Source organism: Somniosus microcephalus, chromosome 20 (genome assembly GCF_052327205.1).
Source record: "Somniosus microcephalus isolate GS21.2 chromosome 20, FLI_Smic_1.0, whole genome shotgun sequence".
NCBI lineage: Eukaryota > Metazoa > Chordata > Chondrichthyes > Squaliformes > Somniosidae > Somniosus > Somniosus microcephalus.
This window is the reverse complement of record NC_141006.1, coordinates 1,225,681-1,245,503: the sequence shown is the minus strand read 5'-3', so window position 1 is coordinate 1,245,503 and position 19,823 is coordinate 1,225,681.

The following is a 19,823-nucleotide window of genomic DNA, read 5'->3' as shown; positions in this document are numbered from 1 at the left end:
GCCTGCACTCCTCCAATCCTCTGCCTCCATCTTTTGTCTAAATCCCCATTCTACCAGAGTTCCCTCGGTACTATTGTGTCGGATAATCCATTCGGCCATGTCTGAGGCGTTAAAAGGAATGGCTCTTAAGGGAATTCCCCCCTTCGCATGGGTCGGAACATGGGAACATACCCAACAACTAGACTGATTAAAACGCTCAGCATAAACATACGACATGTAAAGAAATGTATTCACGCGCAATTCCCTCTTTAGTCGCTTGAGGGCATCCGGACACCGTAAGTCGATAGAACACAAAGTCTTTCCACATGGAACAGTCCAAATACCTCTGCCAGTCAAGTAGGTTCTTGAATTCCGAATAAGCAGGCTGTCGTTCCGGTTTCTCGCTCTAGTATCCACTCCTTCCGGTCGGCATCATCATGGGCTGGGCATTGAACGGTGTCCCGATTACACAGTCTTATCCGATTCCATTGCTGACAAAGGCATTCATAATCAAGCGGGGTGATGCCCATCACACATGCTGCAACTACACTAATACATATAAGCAATTTCATCTTATTACTCTATTTTAACAACGTCCCAAAGGCTATACCGCCAATCTAACTAATTGTTGCTTGTAGATTCTATTGTCCTGTAGGGGCATATAAGTACATAAGTATTAGTTTGACGGCCCCATCATTACCATTTGGATTCCTCCTTCCCCCTCCTGGCATCGAGGTGGGTGGGATTGTTCCCATGTGTACTTCAGAATCCAGCCCAAGGTGGAGCAAATTAAAATAATACATATTGCTCAAACCAATCCTCGCACTACCGCCCATTCCCATTCTTTATACTGTATCCAGTATCTTGCACTCTCTACAACTGGTATTTGTCTTGGGGCATCCATTTCTACACTGGTGCAGGGTTGTAGGTCTTTAGCTGTGTCCAGTGCTTCCACTGCCCCATACCCTTTATATCAATACAAGCACACGTGTCTCTGCTGATAAGAACTTGATGAGGGCCGGACCATTTTGGTGCAAATCCTGGTTTTTCTGGTAGGACTCCAACCATTACTTTCGTTCCCGCAGGGGGAACGTCTGGCAATGCAGTCAATTCTAAATCTTTGTCCTTTTCTTCCTGTCTTTCTCTAGTCTGTTGTCTCATCTCCTTTAACTGTTTGCTCAATTCCAGGACATAAAAACATAAGAACATAAGAAATAGGAGCAGGAGTAGGCCAATCGGCCCCTCGAGCCTGCTCCGCCATTCAATAAGATCATGGCTGATCTGATCCTAACTGCCAATCTACTATCACAGAACCATCTCCTGAATCTAACAGAATTAGACACACGAACTAGGAGCAGGATCAGGCTACACGGCCCCTGGGCCCGCTCCGCTACCCACAGGGCCATGACCGATCCGAACCTAGACTCATGTCCAAATTCCTGCCCGCTCCCCGTAACCCTTAATTCCCTTTACTTCTAGGAAACTGTCTATTTCTGTTCTAAATTAATGTAATGATGTAGCTTCTACAGCTTTTTGGGGCAGCATATTCCATGGACCTACCACCCTCTGAGTGAAGTGCTTCCTCATCATCTCAGTTTTGAAAGAGCAGCCCCTTATTCTAAGACTATGCCCCCTAGTTCTAGTTTCACCCATCATCGGGAACATCCTCCCCGCATCCACCCGATCCAACTCCTTCACAATCTTATATGTTTCAATACGATCGCCTCTCATTCTTCTGAACTCCAATGAGTAGAGTCCCAATCTACTCAACCTCTCCTCATACGTCCATCCCCTCATCCCCGTGATTAACCGAGTGAACCTTCTTTGTACTGACTCGAGAGCAAGTATGTCTTTTCTTAAGTATGGACACCAAAACTGTATGCAGTATTCCAGGTGCGGTCTCACCAATACCTTGCACAACTGAAGCAATACCTCCCTATTTTTATATTCTATCCCCCTAGCAATGAAAGCCAACATTCCATTGGCCCTCTTAATCAGTTGCTGCACCTGCATACTAACCTTTTGAGTTTCGTGCACCAGGACCCCCAGATCCCTTTGTACTTCAGTACTTTCCAGTTTCTTGCCATTAAGATAATAACTTGCTCTACGATTTTTCCTGCCAAAGTGCATAACCTCACACTTTCCAGTATTGTATTCCATCTGCCAAATCTCTGCCCACTTACTTAGCCTGTCTATGTCCCCTTGCAGGTTTTTTATGTCCTCCTCCCTCACTACTTTCCCCCCCATCTTAGTATCATCTGCAAACTTTGATATGTTACACTCGGTCCCCTCCTCCAAATCGTTAATATACATTGTGAAGAGTTGGGGACCCAGCACTGACCCCTGTGGAACACCACTAGTTACTGATTGCCAGTCCGAGAATGAACCATTTATCCCAACTCTCTGCCTTCTGTTAGATAGCCAATCCTCTATCCATGCCAGAATATTACCCCCAATCCCGTGATTTTTTATCTTAAGCAATAATCTTTTGTGTGGCACCTTGTCAAATGCCTTTTGGAAGTCTAAATACACTACGTCCACTGGTTCCCCTTTATCCACCCTATATGTTACTTCCTCAAAGAACTCCAGCAAATTTGTCAAACATGACTTTCCCTTCATAAAACCATGCTGACTTTGTCCTATTAAATTATGATTGTCCAAATGTCTTGTTACTGTCTCCTTAATAATGGACTCCAAAATTTTACCTACCACAGATGTTAGGCTAACCGGTCTATAGTTTCCAGCCTTCTGCCTACTGCCCTTTTTAAATAAGGGTGTTACATTAGCAGTTTTCCAGTCTGCCGGGACCTTTGCCGAGTCCAGGGAGTTTTGGAAAATTATTACCAATGCATCCACAATCCCTACCGCCACTTCCCTCAAGACCCTAGGATGTAAGCCATCCGGTCCAGGTGATTTATCCGTCTTGAGTCCCATTATTTTACCGAGTACCACTTCCTTAGTGATTTTGATCATGTTTAGCTCCCCCCCCCCCCCATAGCCCCCTGTTTCTCCAGTGTTGGGGTATTCTTAGTGTCCTCTACTGTAAAGACTGATACAAATTATTCATTCAGTGTTTTTGCCATCTCCATATTTCCCACTATTAATTTCCCGGTCTCATCCTCTAAGGGACCAACATTTACTTTAGCCACCCTTTTTCTTTTTATATAACTATAAAAACTCTTACTATCTGTTTTTATATTTTTTGCTAATTTACTTTCATAATCTATCTTCCCTTTCTTAATCAATCTTTTTGTTATTTTTTGCTGTCTTTTAAAATTTTCCCAATCCTCTATCATCCCACTAGATTTGGCTACCTTATATGCCCTTGTTTTTAGTCGAATACTATCCTTAATTTCTTTACTTAGCCACGGATGGCTGTCTTTTCTTTTCCACCCTTTTCTTCTCAGTGGAATATATTTTTTTTGGAAGTTGTAAAATAACCCCTTAAATGTACACCACTGATCATGTATCGTCTTACCCTTTAATCTATTTTCCCAATCCACTCTACTCAATTCCGCTCTCATACCTTCATAGTCTCCTTTATTCAAGCTTAGCACACTTGTTTGAGATCCAACCTTCTCACCCTCTAATTGAATATGGAATTCAACCATGTTATGGTCACTCATTCCAAGGGGATCCTTTACTAGGACATTTTTAATTAATCCTGTCTCGTTACACAGGACCAGATCTAAGGTTGCTTGCCCCCTGGTCGGTTCAGTTACATACTGCTCAAGAAACCCATCCCTAATACACTCAATGAACTCATCCTCAAGGCAGCCCTGCCCAATTTGATTTGTCCAATTAATATGATAGTTAAAATCCCCCATAATTATAGATGTTCCCTTATTACAAGCCTCAACTATTTCCTGATTGATACACCGTCCAACAGAGTTGCAACTGTTCGGAGGCCTACAGACTACGCCCACTAGTGTTTTTTCCCCTTATTATTCCTTATCTCCACCCAAACTGTTTCATTATCCTGATCTTTTGACCCAATATCATTTCTCTGTATTACAGTGATTCCTTCCTTTACTAACATAGCCACCCCACCTCCCCTTCCTTCCTGCCTGTCCTTCCTGATCGTTAAATAACCTGGTATGTTTAATTCCCAGGCATTGTCACCCTGCAGCCATGTTTCTGTAATGGCCACAAGATCATACCCATATGTAGTTATTTGTGCCATTAACTCGTCTATTTTGTTACGAATGCTACGTGCATTCAGATAGAGAACTTTCAAATATGTTTTGTGACACTTAGTTCCTGCTTTTGCCCTTTTTATTACTTTACCTTTTACTCCATACCTTCTGCCCCTTCCTGACACGCTCTGGTTTTTAATTTCCCCACTGCTACCTAAGTCTATGACCTTCTCTGTTGTCATTTTTATTATTTGCTCTCTAGGAACCCCCCCCCCCCCACTAGTTAGTTTAAAGCCCTCTCTACAGCCCTAGTTATATGATCCGCCCGGACTCTAGTCCCAGCACTGGCCAAGTGAAGCCCGTCCCAACGGAACAGCTCCCTCCTGCCCCAGTACTGGTGCCAGTGTCCCAGGAAGCAAAACCCATTTCTCCCACACCAGTCTTTGAGCCATGCATTTAGCTCTCTAATTTTATTTGTCCTAGCCAAATTCGCTTGTGGCTCAGGTAATAATCCAGTGATTATTACCCTTGAGGTTCTGTTTTTTAATTTGACCCCTAGCTGCTTATACTCCTTTAACAGAAGCGGCTTCCTGGTCCTATCTACATCGTTTGTACCAACATGGACCACGACAACTGGATCCACCCCCTCCCACTGCAAGTTTCTTTCCAGCCCAGAGGAGATGTCCTTAACCCTGGCACCGGGTAGGCAACACAGCCTTCGGGACTCTCGCTCTTGGCTGCAGAGTACTCTATCTATCCCCCTAATAATACTACCCCCTACCACTACAACATTTCTATTTACTCCCCCCTCTTGAATGGCCCCCCGTTCCACGGTGCTGTGGCCAGGTTGCTCTTCCTCCCTGCAGTCCCTGCTCCTATCTCCACAGGGAGTAAGAACCTCGAACCTGTTGGTCAAGAGCAAGGGCTGCGGCTCTGCCAGCTCTACCTCCTGGATCCCCGTACCTGCCTCATTCGTAGTCACACCATCCTGTCCCTGACCATGGGCTACATCTGAATTACTTAACTTCATAGTTGTGACCACCTCCTGATACACAGAGTCCAGGTACTTCTCCCCCTCCCTGATGTGTCGCAGTGTCTGAAGCTCAGACTCCAGCTCATCAACACGGAGCTGGAGTTCCTGTAGCAGCAGACACTTGTCACAGACGTAATCACCGTGAGCATCAATGGGGTTCATCGGCTCCCACATCTCGCAACAGTAGCACATCACCTGCTCCATTCTATGTAATTAATTACATTTTTTATTGTTAGTTATGGACACCCTCTGCCCGATTTTAGATGCTAGTATCCCCTTTAATTAATTGGATTTAAATTAAATCAATCCCTCTAGTTACACCAGTTAAATGGTTTACCAACAGTCACTCTGCACCAGAAAGGCCTTATTAACTACAACCCACAGAGTTAAAGTTTGAAAAGAGCACCTAACACCCCACTTACCCTAACTCACACTTACCCAAACTCACAGCACTCTTTGATGACTCACACTCAGGGCTTGTTCGCACTAGGACTGGTCTTTTTATACTGTTTGTTTACAGCCAAATGAGTCACCCCTGCTGACTGGTTAGCAAACTGGTTTCCACTGCCTGCTGTGCCAATTTACTCCTACTGCAGTGTAACCTTGTTTTACTCTTCTTAAACCAACAGAATCCCAAATACTTAACTTTTCCCCTTTACTTAAACTGCTTAAGTAATCTTATCAAGAATGATTTAAAGAGAAATAACAATTAAAGAACTCTCACACTTACCCAAACTCACAGCACTCTCTGCTGACCTCGCACTCAGTGCTTGCTCGCACTAGCAATGGTCTTTTTATACTGTTTGTTTGTTTACAGCTAAATGAGTCACCCCTGCTGATTGGTTAGAAAACTGGTTTTCACTGCCTGCTGTGCCAATTTACTCCTACTGCAGTGTAACCTTGTTTTACTCTTCTTAAACCAACTGAATCCCAAATACTTAACTTTTCCCCTTTACTTAAACTGCTTAAGTAATCTTATCAAGAATGATTTAAAGAGAAATAACAATTAAAGGACTCTCACACTTACCCAAACTCACAGCACTCTCTGCTGACCTCGCACTCAGTGCTTGCTCGCACTAGCAATAGGACATACCGACGGAGTCTGTCGTGCAAAGGTCCTAATTCCTCTCCTCCCGTAATTATTGCATGGGGGAGGTGCATTGCTCGCCCTGTCATTAATTCATAAGGCGACAAGCCTGTAGTTCGATTTGGTATAGCTCTTAGTTTCATTAATACAGCGGGCAGTACATCTACCCAAAATTGATGTTTTTCACTCAGTGCTTTTGTTGGTGCATTTTTTAAGGTCCGATTCATTCGTTCTACCATCCCTGAACTCTGGGGGTGATAGGGGATGTGGAACTTCTGTTTTATTCCCATCCATGCACAAATATTCTTTACTACTGCTCCTGTGAAGTGGGTTCCTTGATCGGAGTCAATTTGCATTGGGACCCCCCATCGTGGTATCACTTCTTCTGCCATTATCCGTGCCACAGTGGTGGCAGTGCAATTTCGTGTAGGAAAAGCTTCCACCCACCGGGTAAACTGATCTATTATTACTAGGCAGTATTTCTTTCCCCTGGAGCTTGGTAATGGCCCTGTGAAGTCTATTTGTATTTTCTCCCACAGTCCTCTAGGTCTTGGCTGGTGGGCCAGTCGTATTTTTACTGGTCTTCCTGGGTTATGCTGCGCACATGTTAGACATTTCTGACAGTACTTTGCTATGTCCCTCCCTACACCCGGCCACCACCATTCTTGTCCTAACAGATGGGTCATTGCCCCTCTGCCCACATGACCTATGCCATGGTGTAGTCCCAGGAGCATTTGTCGAATACAACCGGGGGCTATTACCTTCCCATTCTTTCGCCAAACCCCTTTATCATCCACTCTCCCTCCTGCACGATACCATTCCTGCCTTTCTCCGGGCGAGGTGTCCTCATGTAATTTTCTAATGTCCACTTCCTCCACTTGTACACTAGCTACTCTTTCCTCAAGTTCCTTCTGTTCCAATGCCTGTTGTGCGGCTATATCCGTGGCCCGATTGCCCTCCTGTTGGCGGGTTTCTACCTTCTGATGGGCTTTAATTTTGACTACTGCCGCTTGGCTTGGGGCTTTGGCGGCGGCGAGAAGGGCTTCTATTCGTTGCTGATGTTTAATATAGTCTCCTCCTGCAGTGACAAATCCTCGTCTTCCCCAAGCTGTCATGTAATCGTGCACTACCCCGAATGCATATCTACTATCAGTATAGATGTTTACTGTTGTTCCTTCAGCTAATTTCAAGGCCTCTGTTAGTGCTACCAGTTCTGCCACCTGTGCTGATAGTGCCCCATCTAACCTGCCGGACAATACTGTTTCTAACTGGTCATTCACAACTGCCCACCCTGTCCGGGGTGACCCGTCAATATATTTCCGTGAGCCATCTACATAGAGGGTAAGTTGAGCCTCTTCTAATGGTTCATCCTCCAATGGGTCCCTATCAACTTCATCGTCTACTTCTGCACATTCGTGGGGCTCTCCCATCCCTAAAATACCTTCTGCGGGGTTCTCCCCGGTGTCTCTAATGATTTTTACCGATTCGTGTTTGGGTATTAAAACCGCCTCCCAGCACGCCCTCCGCATGTTAGATATGGACCGTAATTTGTTATTATTCAACATTTCTACCAACGTGTGTTTGGTATGTAGAATAATATCGCCTGCCATTACTGTTGGTTCACTTACTCTCACAGCCCACGCCGCGCAATCCAGTGCTGCCACACATCGTGACATCCCGGCAGCCACGGGTGACTGTTGAGTTGAGTAATATGCTACTGGTCGTTTCCTATCCCCGTGCTGTTGAGTCACTACTGCTGCATAAAAGCCTCCTTCATTCTCACAGTGGATGTGGAATGGCTTTTTCATATCCAGTAACCCGAGGCCGGGAGCTGATACTAAGGCTTGTTTGAGGTTCCCATATGCTTCCTCTTGTTCCGATCCCCATTCAATCGGGGTATTGCCTGGATTTCCCCCTTTTACTAGTCTCTGGATAGGTTCTGCTATTGCTGCAAAGTTTGGTATAAAGTTTCTACTGTAATGAAAGAGACCCAGTACTTTTCTGACCCCCCGGACCGAGACCGGGTGGGGCATCTCTTGGATTGCCTTCCGTCGGTCACTTGGCATAGTCCGGGTCCCCTGGGATATCTGTTGCCCCAAATAAGTAACTGTGCTCTGCCCCACTTGAGCCTTTTTAGGGTTTACTTTAAATCCCCCTTTCTCTAAAGCTTGTAAGACTTCGGTTAAAGCAACGGCGTGTCCGCGCTCATCTTCCGAGGCAATTAATAGGTCATCCGCGTATTGCAGCACAGTGCTGCTGTACGGGCTGAGGTCCACTGTCTCCAATAATGAATTCATTACTCGGTGGAAGATTGCTGGACTGTTATGGAACCCCTGAGGTAACCTAGCCCATGTATATTGTTTTTCCCCAACTGTAAAGGCAAATTTATTCTGCGATTCCTGGTCTAAAGGCAAAGACCAGAATCCATTCGCTATGTCCAAAACTGTAAAAATCTTGTGCTCCGTGCTCAGGGCATTTAGGATTGTGGATGGGCTGGCTACTATGGGGTGTAATTTAGGCGTAGCCTTATTTAATTCAGTATAATCAATAGTCAACCGGAGTGAGTTATCCGGCTTTACGACTGGCCATACGGGCGAGTTGGTCGTACTTTCAGTAGTCCTAATTATGCCCTTTTCTTCTAAATCACGTACTATTTCTTGCACCGCTTCCCATGCTTCTGGCTTAATAGGGTATTGTTTATGGGACTTGTGTTCCGGGCCCGGGACTATGATCAGTTCTATTTTTACCAACCCGGTGTCTTGTTTCGTTTTGGCCCAGGCTCCTTTCATCAGCCCACATACGGTCCCATAGGGTTTTTGTTCCAAATCCCATTCCCTACTTAAGGATGTCGCGCTTCCCACTTTAGCCAAGTGAATACATGGTTTATCTATACTAGCCTTTGATCCGTCTCCTTTGGGCCAAACAATTTTATTTCGCGCGGAGTCTACCAATATATTAAATTCTTTTAACAAATCTATTCCTAACACAGTGCCTTCATTATTTGGACAGACATAGAACTGGGCGGGAAGGAGTTTCCCTGTTGTTTCTAAAACTTGTACCTCACTTTTATAAGCTTTAATCTTGGTGCCCCCTAACCCTACAATAAAAATCCATTCCTTGGTTATCGGAAGGGGCAAGTCAGTCAAGGATACTGATGCCCCTGTGTCAACTAACATCTCACATGGTTGGCTCCCTAATACTGCTGCTACATAGACCCCTTTACTGGGGCCGCCTCCCGTCAAGCTCCTGCCTGCTACTGTCTGTTTAGAGGTACCGTCCCCCTTGTGCCCACTGGTCAGGTTCGCCCTTAATTGTTGATTCGTTATCCATAAGGGTACTTCCCCTGCCTGTATCTGGGCCAGGTTTTCTCGGGTTTGTTCCACAATCCAGTTACCATATGTGCTACATATGTCATTAGCAGCCACCTGCTGAGATGCATTGTACTCTTTTATTAATTTATTAATGGTTTGGGCGTGTGTTTCTAGCACTGTAACTATCTTTTGTAGATGTATGGTCAGTGTTTGATCCTCAGATAATTCTTTACCTGTATTTTCATTTGTCTTTTGTAATACATCTTTAATGCGAGACCCCAGGTCTCTAACCTTTTGATCCAGTGTCGCCAAATCATAATTTTCCTTCTATCACTGTGGGGAAATATTAACTTAAAATTAAGAAACTTAAATTTAATAATGTCCCATATCTTTAAATTTCATACTAAAGTTGTTGCTTGGTGAACTTAAACAGCTGTCAGTGGAAAGGGTTAACTCCTTTGCAGGTTTTTAAGAAGGTGGAGCAAAACATTATCAGGCGTAATTGCGTCACTTAACGTAAATTAAAAAAAACTTTCCTGATCGGAAAAGACAGTTGTGTTTTCACACTTTAACTAAACACGAACAGAACAGATAAAACAAAACAAATAGCACATTCTTGCAGAAAACAGTAAATTACGTCATACTTCTTATTGTCCTGTAAGGGGTTTTAGATCGCAGAGGTTTCTCTCTCTAGAGGCCTCTCTCTTGCACAGTAAAACCTTGAGTGGTTCGACCCACTCGCCCCTTAGATTCTATACTCTGGACTTTGGGGCAAGAACTACAATGTAGAGAAAACTCTTGTAGACCAAGTTTGATGAAACAAAATGAAATTTTATTGCATAAGGAAAAATAAATCAAATGCAAGCAGATAAGAGAGTACATGGGAGGGAAAAACACAGACAAATCATAACGACACAATACTAACTAAGGCAAATACAGGCATCTTATACTCTACAAAAAATCATCATGAAATAAGGAAACACACGGAATATCGAGGGACAACAACTCATGTTAATTGTACCCTTAAATCCACCCCCTTAAACCTATCTAGATCTGATTGTGAAGGGCCAGAAACATGCTCACCAATCCAACTAGGAAGTGCAAGGTTTTGAACCAGCCTGCGTTTGATCCTTTCAGGCGTTCCGTCTCCACATGGATCGTGGAGCCCCAGCGAGCTGCGCCACACGTCTCTCCTGAGGTGGGGGTCGAGGGCGGCTGGACACCAGCTGGTTCTGGCTGTCGGCGGGGTCGGGGATCATCGGCTCGACCCCGGTCAGAGGAGCCTTGGGCTGGCTCCCATCGTTTCTTCAGTTTTTTTTTTTTTTGTCTCTTCTCCCGAGTTGGGAGAAGGCCTCTCGTCTTCGTCAACGGCCCGGGGTTGGTCGATGATCTCCCGATGTGTGACCCCGGGGCGGGACGCTGGCTCGAGCGGTCTTCTTGATGGCGGCTTAGTCTTCTTCGTCTTCCTCCGATAGTGGAGAGGAGTTCGCTGATCTTCTCCCAAACCAGCTCCTCTTGACCCAGCTATTCTCCAGCGACTCACCTGTCCGACGACTGCAACTGTGACTCCACTCCAACTGTCTCCACAACTGCTCAACTCTTGTTCCACTGCAACTCGGTCAATTATACTTTTCCTTCCAGAGCCTCCACTTCCCGCCCAAAATCAGGTTAGTCTTTGTTTAACTTTTGGCGGGCTGGGAGCACAGCGGGGTAGTTATTATATTTTAAAATATTTTAGATGGCCGGTAAAGGCCCATCTCTGGTCTGGAATGACCTTCATTTTTTTTAATGTCCTGCTGATCTCGTTATCTAGTCCATGGTGCTGTTCTCATGAATATGAAATTGTCCCCTTTTGTCTGCGTCAATATTTAGATGGCCTCTGTCTCCAGGCCGATCTTGACTGGATCTGCATCGAATCCATATGTATATGTGGGGGTCTGGTTTCGTTCTCTCAGAAACGGCTTCCAGAACTTACTGTGGGTTGAATCCACAAAGCTGTCTGAGGATTCGAAGGAACCATTTTAAAATGTCCCAATAAGTTGGTTATGTGGTATGGCGGCCATTTCGTATGCCCCTTTTTCTGGGCTTCTTTTAAAACAGTCTTTAAAAATCATGGTCTCTTCTGCCATTTGACCCTTTATAATATAAAGTTCAATTTTGCAAATCCTACACTCCCCCTGATGATACTGTAACTTGCTTGAAGTATCATATTCTGGGTGAGCAAAATTTTCTGACTTTCCACAATCTAACCATCCCCAGTATTTACCTATCTATGACCCCATGACACATGCATTTCCCATTTCAGAAAAATCTAGTGTACATTAAGCATCTATAGATGGCAATACCTTGGAGTTAAAATCTGACAACTTACTTCCAGGCGTGGAGGGGGGCCTTATACCCCTACATCACCTAGTGCATACACATTACCTTCTAATAATAACATCACAGAATCACAGAAATCACAGAAACCCCACAGTGCAGATAGAGGCCATTTCGGCCCATCGAGCCTGCACCGACACATATCCCACCCGATCCCTGTAACCCCTACACCAACACATATCCCACCCTATCCCCGTAACCCCACGTATTTAATCCCCCTAACACTAAGGGTCAATTTATCATAGCCAATCAACCTAACTCGCACATCTTTGGACTGTGGGAGGAAACCGGAGCACCCGGAGGAAACCCACGCAAACACGGGGAGAATGTGCAAACTCCACACATCTAATAAGACTTCAATAATAAAATAAAATACACATGAAAATCACAATGCACATGAATACATATCAAAAATAATACAGAGGAGGGAGGGAAAACTTTAACTTTATACAAAGCAGCAAAATTTAAACGGGTGTCTCTTCTTCTACCCGCACATAATGCTCCCTCCATTCCCCTCTATTCTCATACTTTTGCGAATGTTTGACCTTTTTACAGTGTACAAACAGTAAATAAACTACAATGACAACCTGGCACACTACAAGAATGTGGGAGGTTATCCGAATCCAAGAAGGGACTTCTATATTTGTGAACAGGTCCCACCACGGTGGGGTCACTATGTCCAATATTTCTGCCCCTATCTCTAAAGTCTTCTGCTCCAGTGTGTAGAAGTGTTTCTGTGAAACAACAACGGCTTTTAATATCTTGGTGAGGTGTTCAGGGAGAGGGGGAATGATATACCCAAAATGTGCAACGAATCGATACAGATCGGTGAAATTCCCTTTAACAGTGATGTGAACAGTGGACAGTTCAGGGATGGGGACAATTCGCTCTTGGGCCACTTGAACTTCTGCCCTGGGCTTCAAACAGAAGCTGCTGTCACTGACCGGACACCAACCATGCTGTCCATGCTGGTAGTGGGGTGCTGCAGTGGTGACACAGTATATCCCACCTCCTATATATGCCACCTGTGGGGGCACATGGCCTTGTGCCATTGCCTCCATGGTGCAATTTATAGGCTTCGCGCGAGCAGTTCTGAACCCGCACTGTGGTTTTAAATGGGCATTCAAGTGTTGGGGACACAGGATGATGTGTGCTCCCCGGCTCCAGCACCCCGAGAGGTCGGTACCCATCATTGCATGCTCCCATCGAATGATGTAAGGTGGGACCCCTGTGTAGCGAATGTGCGCACCCCACTGAATGACTCCAATGTTCTCCACCCTGTATACCGGGGTGGGTTTTGCTGTCTTTCCCATCACCGGCATTCTTACCACTATACCCATAATGGTGTGATTAGACCATCCACAGTCCACTGGGACTGGGTAGGCCTCTGAAGCTAGTCTGAGCTGGCACGGACTCGATGTATTCTCAAAAGGGTGGAGGGCTGCGAGGTGCTTGTTGCTGATCCAGGAGGGGACTAAACCTTGCTTTAAATCCTCCAGATTACTGCGGCCCTCGCCCAGTAACCACGCCCCGTATAGCACACAAGCTTCGTTCTGCGCAGCCTGATCGGGCGCATTCCGATCCTCCCTGATGAGAGCATTTACCATTTTGGCGTGTTTCTCCAGCTCAGCTATTATCTCTTTTAAGTGTAGTGTCATGGCCTGGTCCTCATGTAACTCAGAACCCACTACCTTATTCTTGTCAGTCAGTATCTTTCTCAACTGTGTTTTCAAACCATTGATCTGGGTTTGCAGCTCCACATCATCCAGTGTGTTGATGACGGAAGTTCCTGTATTAAAAGCTGTGAAGATATCATTTACTGCACCCCTTCTTTGTCTTCCTACTCTGTCCAAGACCTCATGTGGTGTTGTGTACAATTCGGCTCTGTCGACATCGGCAAAGTCGAATTCGTAAAACTGTTTAAACATGTTTGTTAACAGGACCTGGTATAATTGCTCCGTTTCCTTGGGGCACCACTCTGGCAATCGTACCTCGGTGAGGTTTAAAATCACCGGAGCCACCGCGTAGTGGACCCCTTGGTACAGTACCTGACCTGTGGGTACCAATACCAATCCGTTCCCGGGTCCCTTTGTCATGCTGGGGCACCCTTCCTTGAGGGCTTTAGCTACTGGAATTGTGGGCAGGGGCTTGCGGGGTCGGGTGATGAGCTCAGTGGCGTTTACTGGGATCTGAGAGTATGGGACTCCGCACGCCCGTGTGCTGACGTCCCACCTCATTCCTTGTCCAGCATCCTGCCACTGCCTTTGGAAAAAGATGGAGACGCCTGTGGGGCAAGCGCGTTCTGAACCCCACATACAGATGTAGATCCCCTCATCTGGTTCCCACCATTTGTCCCAACAGACACTCAACCCCCCATGAGTTCCCACAATAGTCCGATGGGTGTTGTTACCCAGTCTCTCCCACTCCACAGTGGAGTTCTTCATGGTGCTGCTCAACTTGTGCAGCCACCACCAACGGTCCAAAGGTACATGTCCCAGACAGTTCAAACAAATCTTCTTTCCCACGGTGATGCTGATCCTGGGTGCAATGATCCGCACCCTGGGGCACATCAGAGACGTTTCTCTGTACGCAAACCCCGTCTGGCTGGAGCATTCAGTAGAGTTCGACCCCAGCCAGCCTGGCCATCTTCCTTCATGGAGGTATGTGGCAGTCTCTTCAGCGTCCTGTGGGCCGGTTCCATCAGTCGCGATGGGGCCTCTGTTGCCAGAGCACCCGTAAATGGTGGAGTCCTTAGTGCGGCCCCGATAGGCCCAGCTCCATCCGATCATCATGAACGCGATGAGGATCCCTCTCATCTTTTCTGGCTCCTGTAACAGATCACACAATATAGCCAGGCTCCCGAGAGATTCTGGCTTAGGTGACGGCATGATCGGGTCTTTTGACCTCGATCCAAAAATACACACATACTGGGCAGATTTAAAACTACTTAAACTCTAACCATTTTAATATTTACACACCTTAAGCTTAAACTTAAACTTATGTACAGCGCCGCCCGTCCCCGGGCGGCTTGCCTAATCCCTGATTGGACTGCAGCTCGCCACTCCCTGTGGCAGGGCTGCAGTGGCCTGTGGCTTGGGTTCCCCGCAGCCTTTTGCTGTTAATCGGGGACTGCGTTTTGTCAAGGATTTCTCAAGTCGGCGTTTACTGGGAGCGGGGGACTCGGGCCAAGGTTTTACTGGCTGAGGCGTTCGACTCGACCTGCGAAAAGGTACTTTGGGCGTGGCTCCCTTAGCGAGTGGACCTTCGGGTGGGACCTTGGCTCTCACAGTCCGTGGCTCTTCCACGACTGTGGGCTTCGGCTCCCTTCCCTCAGGCTCCACCCCTTTGGGATTCGGGCAGGCTCCCTTGGCGAGTGGACCTTCGGGTGGGACTTTAGCTCTCACAGTCCGTGGCTCTTCCACGACTGTGGGCTTCGGCTCCCTCCCCTCAGGCTCCGCCCCTTCGGGATTTGGGTCTGTGGCAGACGGCTCCTCCTCACCTGTCCCTACAGGTGGAGGATCTCTGCCCCCAATTTCTACCTCCCCCACGCTCGAGTCGAGGGCGGGACCTCCGTCCTCCGACTCCACCTCCTCCAGAATTGTGTCGCGGGCGGGACCTTGTTGTTCGGGCCCCTCCTCGTCCGAGTCCCAGGCCATCAGGGAAAGCTCCCCCCAGGTGGGTGGGACAGCTTCTCCTTCCAAGCAGGCTACAACGCCAGCTTGTGTGGTCTGTGGCTCATCGCACGCCTCAGGCTGAGGATCTTCACCTTCAGACCTGGCTTCGGTAGCTGATGCTCTTGCACCCGGTTTAAACAGTTTGCACTGATTGATGTGAAGCCATTTGGTGCGCCGGGGCAACTTCACTGCGTATACCATGGGGCTGGCCTTGTCTACAATGCTGTAGGGCCCCATGTACAGTGGTTCCAAACTCCCTACTCGGGCATAGTGTCTCATCATGACCTGATCTCCAACTTCCCACTCGATTGCCTTTCGGGGTTTAAGCAGCAATCGGTTGCCCTGATGCTGTCTTCCCATGTTCCCAGCCGCTTGCCCATAGATCTGTTTCAGGCGCGCAAAAAGGTTCCGGGCAAACTTGTCCCGATTCACCTCTCGGAGCTGCCCCTCAGTGAGCACCGGGGCGAGTACATGGGTGGGGGTTTGCATGACTCTTCCAGTCATTAATTCGTGCGGGGAGTACCCCGTACTTTTAGACTGGCTAGCCCGGATCCCCATGAGGACTAGAGGCAAGGCCTCCGCCCATTTCTGGGGCGAGTCCCTCGTCTCCTTCCTCAGCTTTTCCTTTAAGGTGCGGTTCATGCACTCCACAATCCCGGATGACTGCGGATTGTGGGCCATGTGCCACTTCCCTTCAATGCCTAAGACCATGAGGGTGTCCTGCATCACTTGGCCAGTGAAATGAGCCCCTCGGTCAGACTCCACAAATCATGGTAGTCCCCACCGCGAGAACACTTCCCGGACCAAGATCCTGGCAGTACTAAGTGCCGTGGCTGTTCGGCATGGGAAGGCTTCCACCCCCTTGGTGAACACATCCACCAGGACAAGGCAGCACTTATAGCCTCCCTGGGCGGTGGGCAGGGGCCCAATGTAGTCGACCTGTATCGACTGCCATGGTCCCTCTACTCTCCTGATGTGCCCCATGGGCACCTTCCTTTTCTGGGGGTCTGGGTTGTTTGTAGCGCACACTAGGCAATTGGCGCAGAACTCGCGGACATCGTCCCGAAGCCCCGGCCACCACCCCGCCTGTTCCACCCGTTGCCAGGTGACCTCAGGCCCGGGGTGTCCTGCTCCTGGACCCTCGTGGGCCAGTTGAAAGAATTCCCTCCGATGCTGTTGCGGCACAACCCACTGTTCCTCTCGGAACAGCGTGCCTTCCTTGATGGAGAGGGCTGCTGTACCGTATGGACCCTCTACTTCCTTGCCCTCGGTGATGGCCTTGAGGACTGTTTTTAGGGTGGGATCTAGGGTTTGGACGGTCTTGAGGTCTGGGGGCAGTGTTACCCCTGTGGTTCCCTGAGTCCCATCCCTACCTTGGATCACTGCCACGGGTTTGGACCCATAGGGATCCCAAAAGGTACCGGTGTGGGCACCCTCCCTGGCTAGCGTATCCGCTTGCTGATTACCCTTGCCGCGGGGTTCCGTGGAGGAATGGGCCTTTACCTTGTGGATAAAGACTTCCCCTTTCTCTCCCACCGCAGCTAAGATCTTTTCTAACAGGGGCTTCACGGTAAAGGGTCGCCCGTCCACAGAGGTATATCCGCAGCGGGACCAGATGGCTAGGTATTCCGTACACGAGTTGCATGTGAACATGCTGTCCGAGCAAATTGTGTATGGGGTGGGGAAGATCTCGGGGTGTGTAACGACGTACACTATCGCAGACAGGTCAGCCTGCTGGGCGCTCATAGTGCTGGGGAGCTTAATCGCCAGGGCAATGTTTGCCGCGGGGTCATAAACTCCACATCCTGTGAGTCGTTCGCCAGCGGATACCGTGCTGGAACCATCTACGTAGATCTCGCGGCCCGTGGGATGTATCGTGGCCCGTGGGATGTATCCCGGCCCGTAAACCTACGTCCACCTCCCATACCCCTTCTATGGAACACCGATGGGCTGTTCCGGGATATACCATGTTGGCCGCGAGCTTGGGCTCGCAGAGACCCTTCACCTTCAGCTCCATCTGGGAAAGGAGGAGGGTCCAGCGCGCAATGCGTGCACTGCTTACTGTCCCATCCTTAATCCTTCCATCTAGAAGCATTCGGGTAGGTGTGTGATGGGTGAGGAGAGTGATGGGAGAGGTGCCTGTGAAGATCAGAGATCTTTTCACAGCCCAATGCGTGGCCAGGAGATGCCGCTCGCAATTGTAAAAGCTCCTTTCCACATCAGTGAGCACCCTGGAGGAATAGACCACTGGCCTCAGCTTGCCGTGTCGCTCTTGAAGCAGTACAGCGCTCAAGCTATCCCCGCTAGCCGCTACCTCCAGGAAAAACTCCTCTCCCCCATCTATGGCCCCCAGGGCTGGCGCGGTCTGCAAGTCTCTCTTGAGTTTCTCAAATGCTGCCTGGCAACCCTCATCCCAGGACCACTCCATTCCCTTGTGTAGGAGTCAGAGCAGCGGGGCTGCTGTGGCTGCATAGTCCTCAATAAAGTCTCTGCAGTACCCGGTCAGTCCCAGAAAGGACCTCACACCCGTTACGGTGGTGGGGATCGGTAGATCTTGCACCGATTCCCGCCTGCCCTTATCTATGGCCCTCTCACCGGCACGGATGGTCAGACCCAGGAATTTCACTTCCTGCTGGCCGATCCGTGCTTTCTTTGGGTTCACTTTGAAACCCTTTCTACCTAACAGCTCCAATAACTCGGCCAATAGTGGGCCATGCTCCTCCCTTGAGTCTGTGAACAGGAGCAGGTTGTCCACATACTGCACTAGTTGATTGGGCCGGCTGAACTCCTTTAAACTCCCTGCCATGCATTGATGGAAAATGCTGGGGCTGTTGTGGAAACCCTGTGGCAAACAGTTCCAGGTGTACTGTTGTCCTTTAAACGTAAAGGCAAACTTGTACTGATCCTCCCTCCTTAAAGGGATGGACCAAAACCCATTAGAAATATCCAGTACCGTGAACGTGGTCACGGAGGCTGGAATACTTCCTATCAGGTCGGCAACTGCTGCTACTGTCGGCGCGCAGGCTGGGATGTTGCTATTGAGGACTCTGTAGTCCACCGTGGCTCTCCAGGAATCGTCCGGCTTCCTCACCGGCCATAACGGAGAGTTCACATGGGTGGCTATCGGTCTCAACATGCCCTGCTGCAGCAGTGAAGATATTGCTGTCTCCATGTCGGGCTCCGCTTCCCGGGGGAAGTTGTATTGTTTTTGGGGTCGGGCCATGGGGTCTCCGTCTACTCTGACCTCAAACCTGGTGACCCTCCCGCAATCGTGCTTGTGAGTGGCAAACGTAGTCAGGTGGTCGGACACGAATGCCTGCAAATCTTGTGGGACGCCCGTGACCATGAGCTCGAGGTCGTAGCCCTCTTTTGGCTTCACGGTACACAGGGTCCCCCTTTCTCCTTCCCCTGGGATGATGACTACCTTGCCTGGCTCACCCTTACCCGCTCCCCAAAGACAATGGTTTCTTAGGTCCACGAGGATCCCGTGTTCGACCAAGAAATCGGACCCTATGATCCCTTTCCCATTCTCCACCTCCCACTTCATCAGTATACACCTCCACTTGGTGCGGAGTGGTCCTAAATGAATGGAGAGGGGAATGGAATGTGCGCCAGCCTGTTCCTTGCCTGTGAAGCCCGACAGAATATATGGAACCCCAGTGGACAGAGGCGAGGCGGTGGGGTTATCTGTGTGGATCACGGTGCACGATGCCCCCGTATCCAACAAATAGGTCCCTTTTACCTCCTGTACTTCCATCTCCACGAGGGGTCGCCTCCATATATCATATCACAGCGCACACAAGTAAACGGGCTGTGCCGGCTCTAGTCATTTGTGCACAACGGTCGGGGTTTCGGGCACGACAAGACCTGTGAAATCATCAGAGACCGCATTGTCTCTAAAATTGATTCAATCGCAGCGGGATCCATAACTGCACCAGCTCCTTGTGCTGGGGCAGGAGCTACGGCTTGGGTTTGGGCTGGTGCTGGGGCGGCGGTCTGGGCTTGGGCTTGGGCTGCAGGAAATTTCCCTTTATTATCCTTCCACGGATTTCTACAGTCCTTGCGCCAATGTCCATCCTTCCCACACCCGTAGCAATTGAGCTTGGCTTGGACAGGGCAATTCCCCTCCTGACGCCACTCCTTCTTGCTTGGGGCTGCGGGTGTTGCCTCATGCACCTTTCCCTTCTCGGGAGGTGTTTCCTGACCTCTACAATTCTTGTACGC